Below are 16,053 nucleotides of genomic sequence, written 5' to 3' on the forward strand. Positions count from 1 at the left end.
CCAAAACATCCAAGAGACAATAGATGGGAGGAGACCAAAAATACTTAGTAACTAAGTAGACTTACCAGCATGGCAGAACCAAAAATTTGTTTGCTCCTGCCACGTTTGGAAAACACCCATATGAACACCTAAGTTAGTCGTAGCCAGATGCCAAATTTGTCCAGCAAAATCACCAGTACATAGCACGTGGTTTAAATCCTCCATATGGCCCCTGGCACAACAATGACATTTAAAAACTACAAGTATGCCAATAGTCTTGATCTTCTCATCAACACTCGAACAATTATGAGAAGCTTTCCACATCATAATGGAAATTTTCTTAGGAAGATTGGTATTTGGATCATGGGCCCAAGGTAAGAAAGACGCTCTAATGCGGATATAATCCCAAGCACTCTTAGTAGAAAATTTACCATTAATTATCCTTCGACCAAATAAGAACATCATTCTCATCCTTCCTCCTAGTCAAAAACTGATACAACTCAATGGCTTTTTGTTGACCCACTAGCCTTTCCAAAAAAGGGATATCCCAACCATTATCAATCTGACACTCTTTAATTTTCATCAAAGGTTTCTCAAGAACCTAGTAATGTCCATTAATAGGACCACCATCCTCCCAATTATCATACTAAAAGGAAATATTTTCCTCTTTCACCATCCATTTAGAATTGTTCAAAACCTCCGGAATACTACATACAATAGATTTTTCGAACCGAGTACCCTTATTAGGATTCAATAGGGATAAATAATGACTACCCTAAACATACTTACCTCTAAGGAAATCTGTCCATAAGGACTGATCTTGAATGAGACGCCAAGCAAATTTCATGTGTAAAGCCTTCTAAATATCTCCAAAATCACGAATACCCAAGCCTCCTTCCTCAATATGAGTACAAATATGTTTCCAGGCAACCCACTTCCGCGCTTACCTTTGCCATCAGAATCACCCCAAAAAAAGGAACTCAGAATCCTATTCAAAGCCATAAGCACCCCATTAGGAACATGTAAAACAGCTAGAAGATGAGTGGCCATGCTCAACAAAACATGACACAGAAGAATCAACCGACCACCAGTAGAAAGCAATTTCATTTTCCACCCTACAATTTTCTTTTTTACTTTCCCAAGCAACTCACCAAAATCACAAACCTTAAGCCTACCAACCACAAAAGGGACACCCAAATACTTAAAAGGAAAGGACCCATCCGAGAAACCAGTCATACGGAGAAGAGAGGACTTTCTGGGAATAGAAATCTTCTTAGAGCAAAAAATAGCACTTTCATCTTTATTAAGAACTTGACATTTCCTAAGTTCTTAAACATTTAAAAGCTCCATCAAACCTCTCATAGACTTCTTACCACCATTAGCAAAAATAAGAATATCATCAGCATACATAAGGTGGGAAATAAGAGGGGTACCTCTGGCTTGAGAAAACTGACCAAGTCTACCATTCTCAAACACTTTCTTCAGCAGACGATATAAAACCTCTTGCATAGTAATAAATAAATATGGTGAAAGGAGATTTCCTTGCCTCAATCCCCGTTCACCTTTAAAAAAACCCAAAGAAGTGTCATTCATCATAATAAAATATCAAGGAGTGGAAATACACAATTTGATCATATTGCAAAATTGATAAGAGAAACCAAAGGAACCCAAAACATGTAAAAGAAAACTCAAATTCACTCTATCATAAGCCTTAGACATATCAAGTTTAACCATAACATTGCCCCCATTAGACTTTTTATTAATAGAATGAAAATTCCCTGAGTAAGACTAATATTTTCAAAAATGTTGCGACTTGGAATAAAAGCCCCTTGTTCCTGAGAAATCATCTTGGAGAGCAAATTCGTCAAACAACCCACAATGATCTTAGCACAAATCTTATACATCATAGAACAAAGAATAATAGGTCTAAATTTATGAAAACCATTAGGCTTATCAACCTTGGGAAGCAATACAATAAAGGATGCAGTATAAAATCTGGGAAGCGAACGATGTTGAAAAAGATCAGAAATGGCTTCCAATAAATCATCTTTAACAATATCCCAACAGATCCTGAAGAATCCAGAACCAAAACCATCAGGATTAGGACTACTATCAAAAGGAATACTAAAAAGGGCATCCTTAATATCCCCAATGGAAGGGATACTATAGAGTATCAAATTATCTTCTTTGGTAATCACAGGAAAAATCAAATCCTCTAAGTTAAGTGACTCACAACTACTACTTTCACCCAAAAAATTATGAAAATACTCAACGGCCGCCTGATGAATTTCAAGAGGGGTTTTTAAATGAGTACCATCTCTGAAGCACATGTCAGTAACCCTCTTATGATGTTTAGCATTCAAATAAGCATGAAAAAATTCAGAATTTTGATCCCCATCTTTAAGCCAACTTTTATTGGCCATCTGAGAAAGACGAATTTCTTCTTGACTCCAAGTTAAAAGCTCCAATTTAGTAGCCAGGTGATCATTATCATCCTCAACAGAAACATAATCATGAAGGCAATTTTCAATGATCTCAATACGATGCTCAAGAACACTAATAATAACATTAATAAGCCCAAAAACTCGCTGATTCCAGTTCCTAAACACGACCTTCATCCGTTCCAACTTAAAAGATAATTTATTTAACCCAAAACCAATCCCTCTTGATTCCACACCCCCTCGACAATAGTGAAAAAATCAACATGATCAATCCACATAAATTGAAAACGAAAAGGACTAGACCCATACCTGAAGAGATTGACACACATTTGAATCATTAAAGGAGAGTGATCCGAAGTAGTACGAGACAAAACCTGAGAAAACATATTAGGAAAACAATTAAGAAAACTAGAATCAATAAAGCATCTATCTAACCTTGCCTAGCTACGAGCCAAGCTGCTTTTTCCATTGCACCAAGTCATCCTCGAGCCTTTCAAACACACGTCTAGCAAGCCACAGTTTTGAATGCATAGATTAAAATCTTCCATTGCAACAAATGGGCGGGGATGACCACCTCTTATTTCAGAATCCTCTTTGATAATGTTGAAGTCACCATATAGAATCCACGAAAAATTACTGTTACTAGTAGCAACTAGGTCCACCCATAGAGCCTTCCTTTCTAATGATTTACACTTAGCATAAAAAATTGTAAGAATAAACCCATTCTCCTCAACCTTCATAAAGATGAATTGATTAGACTAGGCCAACCATTATATTGAAACCGTTGAATTCCACAACAACCAGATTTTCCCTTTTTGCGCTTCATTAGTAACGAAAAAATCATAGTTAAAGATACCCAAGCAGGTTGGAATTTTATCTTCTATAAAAAATGGCTCAGCCAAAGCTACAATATTAGGCCTGTATTTTTTTATGATTTTCATCAAGATCAACTTAGAGGAACCGACTCCTCGAATATTCCGAAAAAGAATGAGACTAATCATAAATTAAACTTGGTAGGGTGAGCGATAGCCCGAGTGGAGTTCCTTTTCTAAAACTTACCAACTGTTTTACAAGGTTTTTCTGAATCAGAGCAATATTCTTCATGCATATCTTCTTTCATCCTATTTCTCTCAATTTCACTGTCAGACTGTGACTCGTCAACCCTCTATGTCTCACCCATAGCATCACAGCCTTGAGAAGTAAATTGTACCACTGGTTCACCCTCATTGGCCTCCTCCAACATAACTCCATTCAAGCTTAACCCATCCTCATATAAATTCGTGACTACCACCATCCGGATACCCTCAGGCCTCCATTCACCCGTCTCCCCACCTCTATCAACCAGGCCTAAGCTCGAATGCTCATATTGCCCAACTCAGAAGCCTTACCACTCGAAGGCCCAGAACTCTTAGGTCCATTAGAGGAACTCGGCGCCCCTTCATTAGCTAACATTGGGTCAGACGACAGCATATTCCTCAATGGGTTTAGATTTTCCTCTGAGTCCTACAGCCTATCCAAATTCTCAACTGGGCAAATGTCAGCATCCATGTCCAGAGTTCTCTTCCCAGCGTTAACTTTCTTATTCTCATTACTGGGTTCCACCATCTCAGCACCTTCCTGCTGCACAATTCCTCCTTGTTGCACCACAACATCCATAGTTACCTCCAAAGGAGGAGTGTCTTCACTTACTTCCACAACCTTCGCTGGCTTCCTTGCCTTCCTAACCCACTTCTGCCCTTCATTCAACATCATTTTCTGGTCATCAACGATACGACATGTTCAAGAATTATGACCCTGGCATTTACAAAAGGAGTAGTAAGCAGGCAATGTTCAAGATAAACCCGAGCCCCATTTGTTCTCGTCGTACAGGTCGTAGAGTTATCACGCCAGATGAAGCTTCCGATCGATGTTGCGAGCATTTATAATATAGAAGACTGATAAAAATTAGGTGGGGGTCCGGGCAAAAACACCCATACCGGGACACATGGTGGTTCAAAGTTTTCATCAAAGTCCATCGTCCATGCGAAATGTCGGTAGAAAACTCCATTAATCTCACATGATTCTCTGGACAAAGCCTTATTAAAATCTAGCTCAATAGCCATCCAGACAAATACATGTCACAGACATTGCATTGCAGAGATCATGGGCATGCTAGACAGCCCCTAGTGGCTACAGATAAAGGATCACACGGCGTCTAGAGAAGGCCTCTATCTTACAAAACATAATGTAATCTGGTTTTACATAAGGACAGCAACCAAAGTATGGCTGAGATACATTGCAGCACTCAAGACATGCATAAAGCTGATAAAGTATGCTGCAGTACATGGAAAGAAAAAGGCAGCAGCAATAGCAAAGGTGATGGCATAGAAAAGATGAATCACAGCTGAGAAATGCATGGTTGCACTCAGAGAACAATGCAAACACTGTCATTGTTTCACCACCTTTGACTGGCCCCAACTACATTTCTTGGAGCAGATCTTTTCTTCTTTCCATTTCAATCAAGAATAAGTCAGGATTCTTGGATGGCACCATCCTCACTCCTGACCCTGCAGATCCTTCTTATGTATCTTGGCTACGATGCAACAACATCCTGCTTGCTTGGATTTTAAATTCAGTTTCCAAGGACATAGCCTCTAATGTGTTCTTCATGACTTCAGCTAAACAGATATGGGATAAACTCAAGGAGTGCTTTGCACATCCTGATGAAGCTAGGATATATCACCTTCAACACAAACTTAGTGGCATAGTTCAAGGGCATCTTTCTGTAAGTGACTACTTCACCCAACTTAATGCCATTTGGGAAGAACTGCATAGCTATAGACCACTTCCTTGTTGCTCTTGTGGTTTATGTACTTGTAATGCTTTAAGGAATGTTGGTGAAGTTCAACAGAGGGACTATGTTTTCAAAATTTTAATGGGTTTAAATGACAGCTATGATGCTGTTAGAGGGCAAATTATCTTGTTGAGCCCCTTGCCTTCTCTAGATAAGACCTTTTCACTTATTTTACAAGAAGAGAGGCAAAGGCAAGCAAGAAACATAGTTGTTCCTACCATAGAACCATATGCCTTGTTTGTTTATCAAATTTTCTCAAAGAAAAAGGAGAAAACGGATTTGGTTTGTGGACATTGTGGGAAGATGGGACACACAAAGGAAAAATGCTACAAACTAATAAGGTTCCCACCCACTTTCAAATTCACCAAATCCAAGTTTGGAAATGGTATTGGAAAACCTGCTGCTCACTGCAAACCATGTTGCTCTTGATGGTTCCATTATAGATCAAACTGTTGTTGCAAGCCAGGCATCTCCTACACCAAGTACCTCTCAGTTAAGCCTCTCTCAAGCACAAGCACAACACCTCGTGGCTCTTGTCAATGCCCAATTCCCTCAGCTAACCTCAGGACACAATAAACCTCTCATGCCACCACCTGTGCATCCCTCACCAATTATTTCAGAACCTGCCCCTTCAACAACATCTCACTCCAATCTGGTAGGTAATCATCATTGTTTTTCCAGTCCTAGCATCTCTCATAACCCCTCTCTTTTCAATGTCACAAGTCTTGATAAATTCACTGCTCTTTCACAAGATCAGCATGATACATTTCATCACGCACCATGGATCATGGACACAGGAGCTACTAATCACATTGTGTGCTCAACCTCATTTTTTACTAATTCTTCCAGCTGCATTCAAGCTTTTGTACAACTTCCAAATGGTACAAAAGCTCAAGTCACACACATAGGCACTGTTACACTCTCAGACTCTTTTCTTCTCACTGATGTCCTATGTGTTCCCTCATTTGCTTTCAATCTCATCTCAGTCAGTAAACTTACTCAAAGGCCAGACACTTGTCTATTTTTCTTAAACAATCTTTGTTTCATTCAGGTCCTCTCTTCATGGATGACGATTGGACATGCTAAAGTCCATGCTGGTCTCTATTACCTATTGTCTTCACCACCAAACAACACCAATATTCCACCTTCAAGCCCATCTAGTCTAGCTTGAGCCAACCAAGCTGATGTACATCAAGATTTTGGCTTATGACACTGCAGATTAGGACATTTATCCTCTCAAAGAATGAACTCAATTCATTCTGATGTACCTAATGTAAAGTCCAAAGAAAAATCTCATTGTACAGTTTGTCATTTGGCTAAACAGAAACAACTTTCATTCCCTTCAAGTGTTTCAAGTAGTTTATTTCCTTTTGATTTAATCCATTGTGATATATGGGGCCCCTACTCCCATGCTTCTCTTCAAGGATTTCATTATTTTTTAACAATTGTGGATGATTATTCTAGAGTTACTTGGGTTTTCCTAATGAGACTAAAATCAGACACAAGATCTGTCCTGCAATCTTTCTTCCATCTCATACAAACCCAATTCAACAAAAACATTAAGCAAATCAGAACTGACAATGGATTTGAATTTGCTATGACTGATTTTTACAAAAAATATGGCATCATTCATCAAACATCATGTGTGTATACTCCTCAACAAAATGGTGTTGTTGAGAGAAAACACCAACATCTCTTGAATGTTGCCCGAGCCCTTCTCTTTCAAGCATCATTGCCAATCCAATTTTGGGGAGATGCTATCTTAATAGCAGCCTATATCATTAACAAAATCCCCACACCTCTCCTCTCCAACAAATCCCCATATGAGATGCTTTTCTCATCACCACCTTCATATTGTCACCTTAGGGTCTTTGGCTGTCTCTCTTATGCTAGCACTCTCAAACAAAACAGAACCAAATTTGAACATAGAGCTAAACCTTGCATTTTCTTAGGATATCCTGCTAATGTCAAAGGTTATAAGCTATATGACATTGAATCTCACTCTACCTTTATCTCTCAAAATGTCATTTTTTATAAATCCACTTTCCCTTTCAAATCTGGTTCTTTTTCAAACAATGACCTGTCTTCCTTCCCCAATAATCTTGTCCTTCCTCCTAATCCACCAGATGACATCTTCTCATTTCCCCAAACTTCTCAAACTCTCACTCAATCACACAATGATGAAGAACCTTCTTCATCAGAACTTTCTGCACCAGCTGATGAAGAACCTTCTTCACCAGCTGATACCTCCACTCTTCCCTCCTCTACTGCTCCCACTCTCCCTGCACCTGCCTTCTCACCTCATCCTGACCCTTTCCCTCTTCAAAGGTCCACTAGAAATAGGAACCAACCTACTTATCTTCATCAATATCATTGCCAACTTGCAGCATCTCAACCCTTCCTTTCCTCCACAAATCACCCCCTCCATGATTACATAACTTACAAAAATCTCTCTCCCTCCCACCAGTCATTTTCTGTTTCCCTTTCATTACTTCATAAACCTCAGTCCTATAATGAAGCTGTCAGGTTTAAGCATTGGCAAGATGCCATGAAAGCTGAACTTCATGCTATAGAAGAAAACCACACATGGACTGTCACCACCTTACCTCCAACAAAACTGCAATTGGTTGTAGATATGTTTATAAGACCAAGCTGAAATCAGATGGATCTCTTGAAAGGCACAAAGCCAGACTTGTGGCCAAAGGCTACACCCAAAAAGAAGGCTTTGACTTCCAAGAGACCTTCAATCCAGTTGCCAAGCTCACCACAATTCGGGTTTTCCTTGCGATAGCAGCCATTAAAAACTGGTCCCTCACTCAAATGGATGTTCACAATGCCTTTCTTCATGGAGACCTTGATGAGGACATCTATATGCAATTACCTCCAGGCTATCACATCAAGAGTGAGCAGATTAAGGGGGAGAACTTGGTATGCAAATTAAATAAGTCTCTCTATGGACTTAAGCAAGCATCCAAGCAATGGTTCTCAAAGTTTTCAAATTCACTCATTGCCATTGGATTTCACCAATCAAAATCTAACTATTCTTTGTTCACTAAGGTCAGTCCCAATGGATTTATAGCTCTCTTAGTCTATGTGCATGACATCATAGTTAGAAGTGACTCTCAAAGAGAAATTGATTCCCTCAAATCTTACCTTCACAGCAAGTTCAAAATTAAGGACCTTGGACCCCTCAAGTATTTCCTAGGATTGGAAGTTGCTAGGTCCTCACTTGGAATGAACCTTTGTCAAAGGAAGTACATCCTCGAGATATTAGAAGATTCAGGTCTACTTGGCACAAAGACAGTTTCCACACCTATTGAACTGAACCATAAATTGAGTCACACCATAGAAATCTTCCAAGATCCCACAGCTTATAGAAGACTCATTGAAAGGTTAATTTACTTAACCATCACTAGACTCGACATAACCTATGTTGTAAGTGTTCTAAGCCAGTTCATGGACAGACCCTCACAATCTCATATGCACTCAGCCTATAGGATTCTCAAGTACCTTAAGGGATCCATAGGTCAAGGCATTTTCTTGTCATCCAAATCAACTTTACATCTAAGGGCCTATAGTGATTCAGATTCGGCTGCCTGCCCCGAGATAAGAAGACCTGTCACAGGGTTCTGTATATTCATTGGGGATTCACTAATAAGCTGGAAATCTATGAAGCAAGCAACAGTTTCTAGATCTTCAGCTGAGGCAGAATATAGGGCACTAGCATCTACAAGTTGTAAGATCATATGGCTTCTTGGTTTGCTAAAGGAATTTAATGTTGACTATGCACAATCTGCTTCCCTCTTATGTGATAACCAAGCAGCCATCCACATTACAAAGAATCCAATTTTTTATGAAAGGACCAAACATATAGAACTAGATTGCCATTTTGTTAGAGAAAAGGTCTTGGCTGGAATTATCACACCTATATATGTGTTCTCAAAATTTCAATTGGCAGATATTTTCACCAAGGCCTTACCAACCTCTACATTTCAGTTCCTACTATCCAAGATGGGAATTGTTAACATCTATGCCCATCTTGAGGGGGAGTCTTACAAAACACAATGTAATCTGGTTTTACACAAGGACAGCAACCAAAGTATGGCTGAGATTCATTGCAGCACTTAAAACATGCATAAAGCTGATAAAGTATGTTGCAGTACATGGAAAGAAAAATGCAGTAGCAACAGCAAAGGTGATGGCACAGAAAAGATGAATCACGGCTGAGGAAATGCATGGTTGCACTCATAGAAGCATGAGGGACACGATGCATAAAGCTGCATCTACCATACTGTCCATAGAGAGTTCTGAATTGATGTTGTGTACATAATCAAAGTTGCTTTTCAGTACCTTTTTTTACTTTTCTACTTTCCTTTGTAATGTATATATATGACTCTTGTGTATTCAAAAGATATCAAGAGAATAAGTTTCTTCTCAACTCAGTTTCTTCTCATGTTCACTTTCTGTTTTTAGCAATTTCTAACACTCTGGCGAAGGAATTTAAGGACGATGGAGTATCGGAACGGCTAGGCCATTTTCTCAATCTCCTCTGCAGAGAAGGTAAAAACTAGTTCACCATCTATGGATTTTAGGTGACGGAAATGGACCTCCATCTTCGGTAGTGGTTGAGGCATCACGGAGACGAGGTCGGTGAACGATCGGGGCTGGGCTACCATGCAGCCGAAGGAATGAAGGAACCAAAACAGAGATTGAAAACGAAGGAACTAGCAGAGCATTTTACGTAGAAGGAAAGTTTTTTTAATTGTCATTCATATATATTTATACACTTGGGTGGTGCATTATACTCATATCAAGTACAAACTGGGCTACTAATTACATAAGCCAAACATCATTGTTATTGCAGATTTTGAGGAGTCCAATTATATCACTAAAATAACATGAATGTTCCGCACCATTATTTAAGTATGATGGTAGAGGACTATAACAATATGCAACTGGCCAGAGGTGGGTGAAACATCTTCATACAACACTGCAACCAGCCCTTAAGGATACATGTGGCAATCATCAGCGTGGCATTTGGAGGTAATTAAATGCATTAGTCCACAACAAGGAGTAAAATTACTGGGGTAGATTTGTCATAAAAGGCATATTATTTTTTTATAGGTAAAAATCCTTTGGCAAGCATAGAATTATATTATAGACGTGTAGATTCGAGATTGATTAATCAGTTTCATACTTATTTGTTGAGTTAGATCTACATGACTTGAGTTGTTTTTCATAGAAAAAGATTATAAAAGGACGGGCAAACCAATATAACGGCACAAAACTAACATTAACCAAAAGAAGAAAAACAAAGTGAGAGAAAAATGAAAAAATAACTGGAACCATTAAGCACCAACACACCCTAACATGCCTCAAACCTCCAGTTGTAACAGTAAGACGAGCTAACAAGAATCAGATCATAGTATAAATTTCATTTTTTGATAAGTATCATAGCATAAATTTCTATAAGGATAATGCTAGTCCTCCCACTTCCAGCTCCTGCTAGCATTTTTTTTTGTTTTTTACTTTGTGATTAAAGAATTTTCTTTTAATGATGCTATGAATTTTTTTTTTAAATATTTAAAAGTGTTAAAAAAATACATATAAAAAAAAAAAAACAAAATAACTAGAAGGAACCAACAGTGGCTGTAGTGCCGCCCTAAAAATTAAGAAAAGTGATACTCTCACCATTGGTTCTTAAAGCTCAGTGTTACACAGTTAGAATTTTTTATTTTATTTTTTAATATTTTTTTTACTTAGTGATTAATAAAGTATTTTTTAATAATATTGTATTTTTTTATTTTTTTAAAAAATATTTAAAAGTGTAAAAAATACATGTAAAAAATAATAATAAAAAAGAAGAAGATCAATTATGTCTAACGATAGGTCTCAAAGGGAGCTGGGCACGGTGGACATGGCATTATCCTTTCTATAAAGGCTATAAGGATCTGAACCCTGGTATACCTGGTTACCTAGAGCAGGTCAAGTGTGCCAGACTTGTTCAAACTCTCTATCAAACTAATAAGCACACTTCCTTCCCAAATAACCCAACTAACCACAACCGAGGTGATGATCGGGCCGAGGGCTGCCTCACTCTCCTTTCCCTAACATGAACCTCGACTCATCAAAGCCCTGACTCACAGCCTTGCCTAGTCACCCTACATGACTACCGTTCAAATAGTTTTTTTTACGAGTTTAAAAAATGGAAATTTATTGTTAGCATCTTAAAACATTATCTTACAAATACAATTTTATATAACTTGCCAATACAAAAATGGAAATTATATATATGAGTTTCTTCTGTAACACAACTGTGCAATCAGATCGTATCTGTTCAACCAGAAATATATTATTATTATTATTATATTGCTATAATTTCAACCAGAAATGCTCATATTATATTAAAGATCCATACGTTTGCTAATAGTCGATACTTAGGTTGACATGCATGAAAAAGACGAGAACACAAAAACAATAAGAAATATTAAATATAGAAAATATCAACAAATGCAGACACAACCATAACAATTGATGAAAAACTTAGTAGGAGAGTTAGGAGATTAATGCCACATCAAGCATTTTCCCTAAGTTAAAAATATGAGTTCCTCCTAACTGAATTTTCTTACCTCATGAAGATCTACTAGCTAATTATGAAGTTGATGCACCAACTTGTTAATTGATTCATCTGTTCCAGGAACAACAGTACTACTGAGCCCCTCAACTTCGGCATTCCCAACAGCTAAACTGTAATAAAATTAAATAAAGAAAGTAGGTTAGCAGATTTGAATCATCCTTATAAACAAAAGCTTCATTAACTGTAGAAGACAAAAGCGAAAGGAAAGAGGAAAAAATGACAACGACAAAAAAAAGGAAAGTACCTGAATGTTATAACCCCTTCGATAAAATATTGAGAACTCCAGGAGAGTCATCTACAAGCATGGATAAAGTGTGAGATTGAAGTCCACTTGTCTGAAAATAACCCGGCACTAATTTGCATCACAAAACAACTAACTTTATTTAACCATTGATCTGTTTCACTGTGATCACCATCTGATATTCAATTGCCACATGGCTATAATTCAGTCATAATGCATAAAGGCAAAAATTGTAATTAGATATAGGCCCTTGACATCAACTATATTTACGGATCACCATTCAAAGCTAAATTTATTTACCTTGTAAAACATGGCCCACTCCACTGAGATCTCTGAAAAGGCTCATGTACGGCCATGTACCTTTCAAATCTGTGAAATTACAATCCCTCAAGGCTAAAACCCAAGATGGAAAATATTACTCTTTTCTTCACACACAACCAAGGATGTTGAGTAAGATGCCAAATATTATCTCTTATGAGTGTCTGACTAGAACTTAGCCACCTTTCTTCATGTCAGATGGTACATGAATAGAATTACCCATGGCAGTCAAGATTCCTCAGAAATCAATAGGTAAAAGGAACAAAAGAAACAATTAGATGTTAGCCATCAAATGACTTAAATAGATAGCAATTTGATAGTTGGCATCTTCTCTGCAGGAATGCCAAGTGCAAGAAGAGCAAATAGATCCCTACAAGTGATCTGATTGGTCTTCTTCCATTTTCTCGGCAACCAAGTCATTGATGTAACTGATTTTAGCCAACATATTTGCAAAGTCAACGAAGCATAAAGGAATTCATAGATCAGAGAGATCGGATCAAGACCTAATTTGCTAGTTGCATCGTCGATCTTGAACGTAACTCCCCTTCTTCACTATACAACCTCACGAAACTGATGGAAAGTGAGATTGAATAAAAAATCATTATCACTAAAGATATTAAGAAGAAATGGAAGCTTGACAAAAAATAGAACACAAAAGTAAGTTGGATGAAAATATGGAGAGATTTATTACTATGAGCTACAAATTGATACAAGAAGCATGGAATATTCCTGCTGTGTAAATCAATTAGGTTAGGCGACCAACCTAACTTCATGTCATTTGTTGTTCCTATATAACAAGTAGTAAGGTCAGTTAAACATGACAACGCAAAATAGTAGCTGTAATAAAGTGCAAAAATTATACTTCAGACACGAAGTTTACACTAACATCGAACTGTACTCCTTAATTTTGCCACAACCATATTTGTCCCCAATTTGTCAACAAACGAGACATGGACACTAGATAACCATAAAACATTATCCATAGATGTCTACGGAACGGATATGCTCAAAAGCACAAAGATAAAAAACCTACCCAGTTAACTCCCGTGTGTAGACATAGGTCCCTTTATATATATGGATATATATATATAATATATATATATATGGATATATATATATATATATATATTGCCCAGTTAATATCTTAACTAACAAAAACTACCCAAAATAGTCAAAACATACTTCTCCATTATTTTGCAAGGGAACCAATTCACTGAGTCTCTTGAATTGCGGCATGTTGGCAAAGAAAGTTTGAAACATCTTGTCCATCTCATTTTGTCTCTCCCTACGCACGTCCATTTCATTCTGTCTCTCCCTAAGCACCTGTATCTCTCCCCTCATCTCATCGAGCTGACTCTTGTAGTTGTCAGCATCTTGCTTATGTTTTACAATTAATGCCAGCTACTCTTTCTCCCAATCTCGGTCACGTTGTCTAGAGGACTAGGGAATGTCCCATCTCCCCCACTCCTCTAGCATATCCTAGTCTATGGCCAAGGACCTCTCGAAAGATAGCCACTGCTGCCTCATCAGTATGTCGCTCCGGTTTTAGGCCATCCATCTTACCAACCATCTCTTTCTGCACATGGAGAAAACATCTGATTATATACCATGGCATGTGCTATTTATGCATTTATTACATTCAGAAAGAAACATAGATCAGTTGAGACTATAAATTTACTACTCACATAAGTATCTTTTGTTGCAGCTGTGACAAATTTTCCATTCTTCTTAGACCATCTGGTCTCTTTGTAGAACTCAACCATATTCGTCTTTTCTGCTGCTATATGTGTGCACAAATGTGAAAAATAAAATAGTTGTATCAGAAAAACATTATTACGGTGGACATGTTCATTTTAATTGCTAAAGCTAGAGTATCCAAGCACAAACTAGTGTCATATGAACAGTCAATTGGATATGAGAAAAATCAGTGAAATAGAAGGAGATCAAGCTCAACTAACGAACAATATAACTTGAATGTTATATTTATATCTTCTTCATAAGGCTATGCTTCCAAGATCATATACCAGTGTGACAGACTTAAGTTTGGATTAAATTTTAGGTCTTCCAATATGGGGCTAACCGGTTCTAAACCAATTATGGGCCTAATTGTTCTAAACCAATTATACCTCTGGCCAGGCAAAACTAGATATATAGATTATGAATGTGCAAGCTTCGCCAACTCACCTAGTATGGACAATAACAAGAAGTACCCATCTTCTAAACTACCTCATGCATTTTCGAAGTTGTATCTCCCTCTATCACCCCACATTTTTTACAATAAGTATATTTTGTAACCTTTTCGGCCTTTTGTTTTGGAACTCCCAAAATAGAGATGAACTAAAAAGCCATACCTCATGGCCAGTGACCCTAACGAAAAGATCCTAAACAAATTAGTTACCTATATATAAAATAAACCAGCTTATGGATACTATCAAAGAGCACTTCTTATGATTTAATACATGATGAGTCATTATGTTGCCTATTGTTGGAATATGAGCTTACCATTTGGGACAAGTGTATTTATATAAGAAGAAATTATTTGAAACCTTATACCTTCTGCTCAAGGACCCAAACAAATGATTTATGGCCTGATGTGTGGTTAATTATGAGTTGCTATCGATTCTCCCGATTTTGATGTGAGATTTTCTACCATGCAAACCCAATGTTAGCTATGATAAACAACAATATGGATTTACCACAACAATAAGTAGACATATTAAATTGGTAGATATATAGTTTAATTTGATAAAATAAATTGTACCTTAAATGCGTCATTTCCCCACCTCCCACACAACATAACCCATACAAGGGGGTCGACCAAGCTAGTCCCACCAGCCAGCACTTCTTTGTGGCTTCCATATGATAGATATATCTTGTGCAAGTCGGGGTGGAATGCGTTGAAACACTTGCATAGTTGCTTGGTCACTGTCAAGTCACATTCCCAATCGAACACGAAGTCACCCTACATTTATGCCATCACGTTATTTTGTAAGTGAATACTACTACGACCACTTTCAATCAAGTGATATTAAATATCAAATGACTCACCCGAATGCATTTGATTGTCTCATCCTTATGGGCTCGTGGGACATCAGACCATTGTGCGTAACTCATGTCGCGGTGATGCTTCACAATCCATGGTACCCATGTCGTGAACAAGTTAGCGTTCTTACAACATGGGACAGTTTCGCCTTCATTTGTCTTCAAAAGCACTTTCTTGTGCTTCCTCAATTTTTTAAACTCGGTGCATTTCACGGGCCCACGCCCGTGTTTCCTCTGTGCCTGGTTTATTTCAAGCACTGTGGGGCATCCACAACTGTATTACAAGATAACAAACATTAGTGTTTGTACCTTTAATTAATCTTTACACGAAATAACACATATACTTTCCAACTCATTCTTTGTGTCCGAGAAAAACACCCACCAGTTTGTGGTATACCAATCTCTTCATTACTTGTGGGTTCTCTAACAGGTGATGGGTCTCTAACAGGTGAGGGTTCTCTAATAGTAGCCAGTGGGGATAATGTTGAAATGGCACTTGGAGGCTCCCAGGGATGACTTGGAGCCTGTGTTGAGTCATCCGAGCTAGATTGATCTGCCAACT

This window comes from Juglans regia, chromosome 3 (assembly GCF_001411555.2).
Source record: "Juglans regia cultivar Chandler chromosome 3, Walnut 2.0, whole genome shotgun sequence".
Taxonomy (NCBI): domain Eukaryota; kingdom Viridiplantae; phylum Streptophyta; class Magnoliopsida; order Fagales; family Juglandaceae; genus Juglans; species Juglans regia.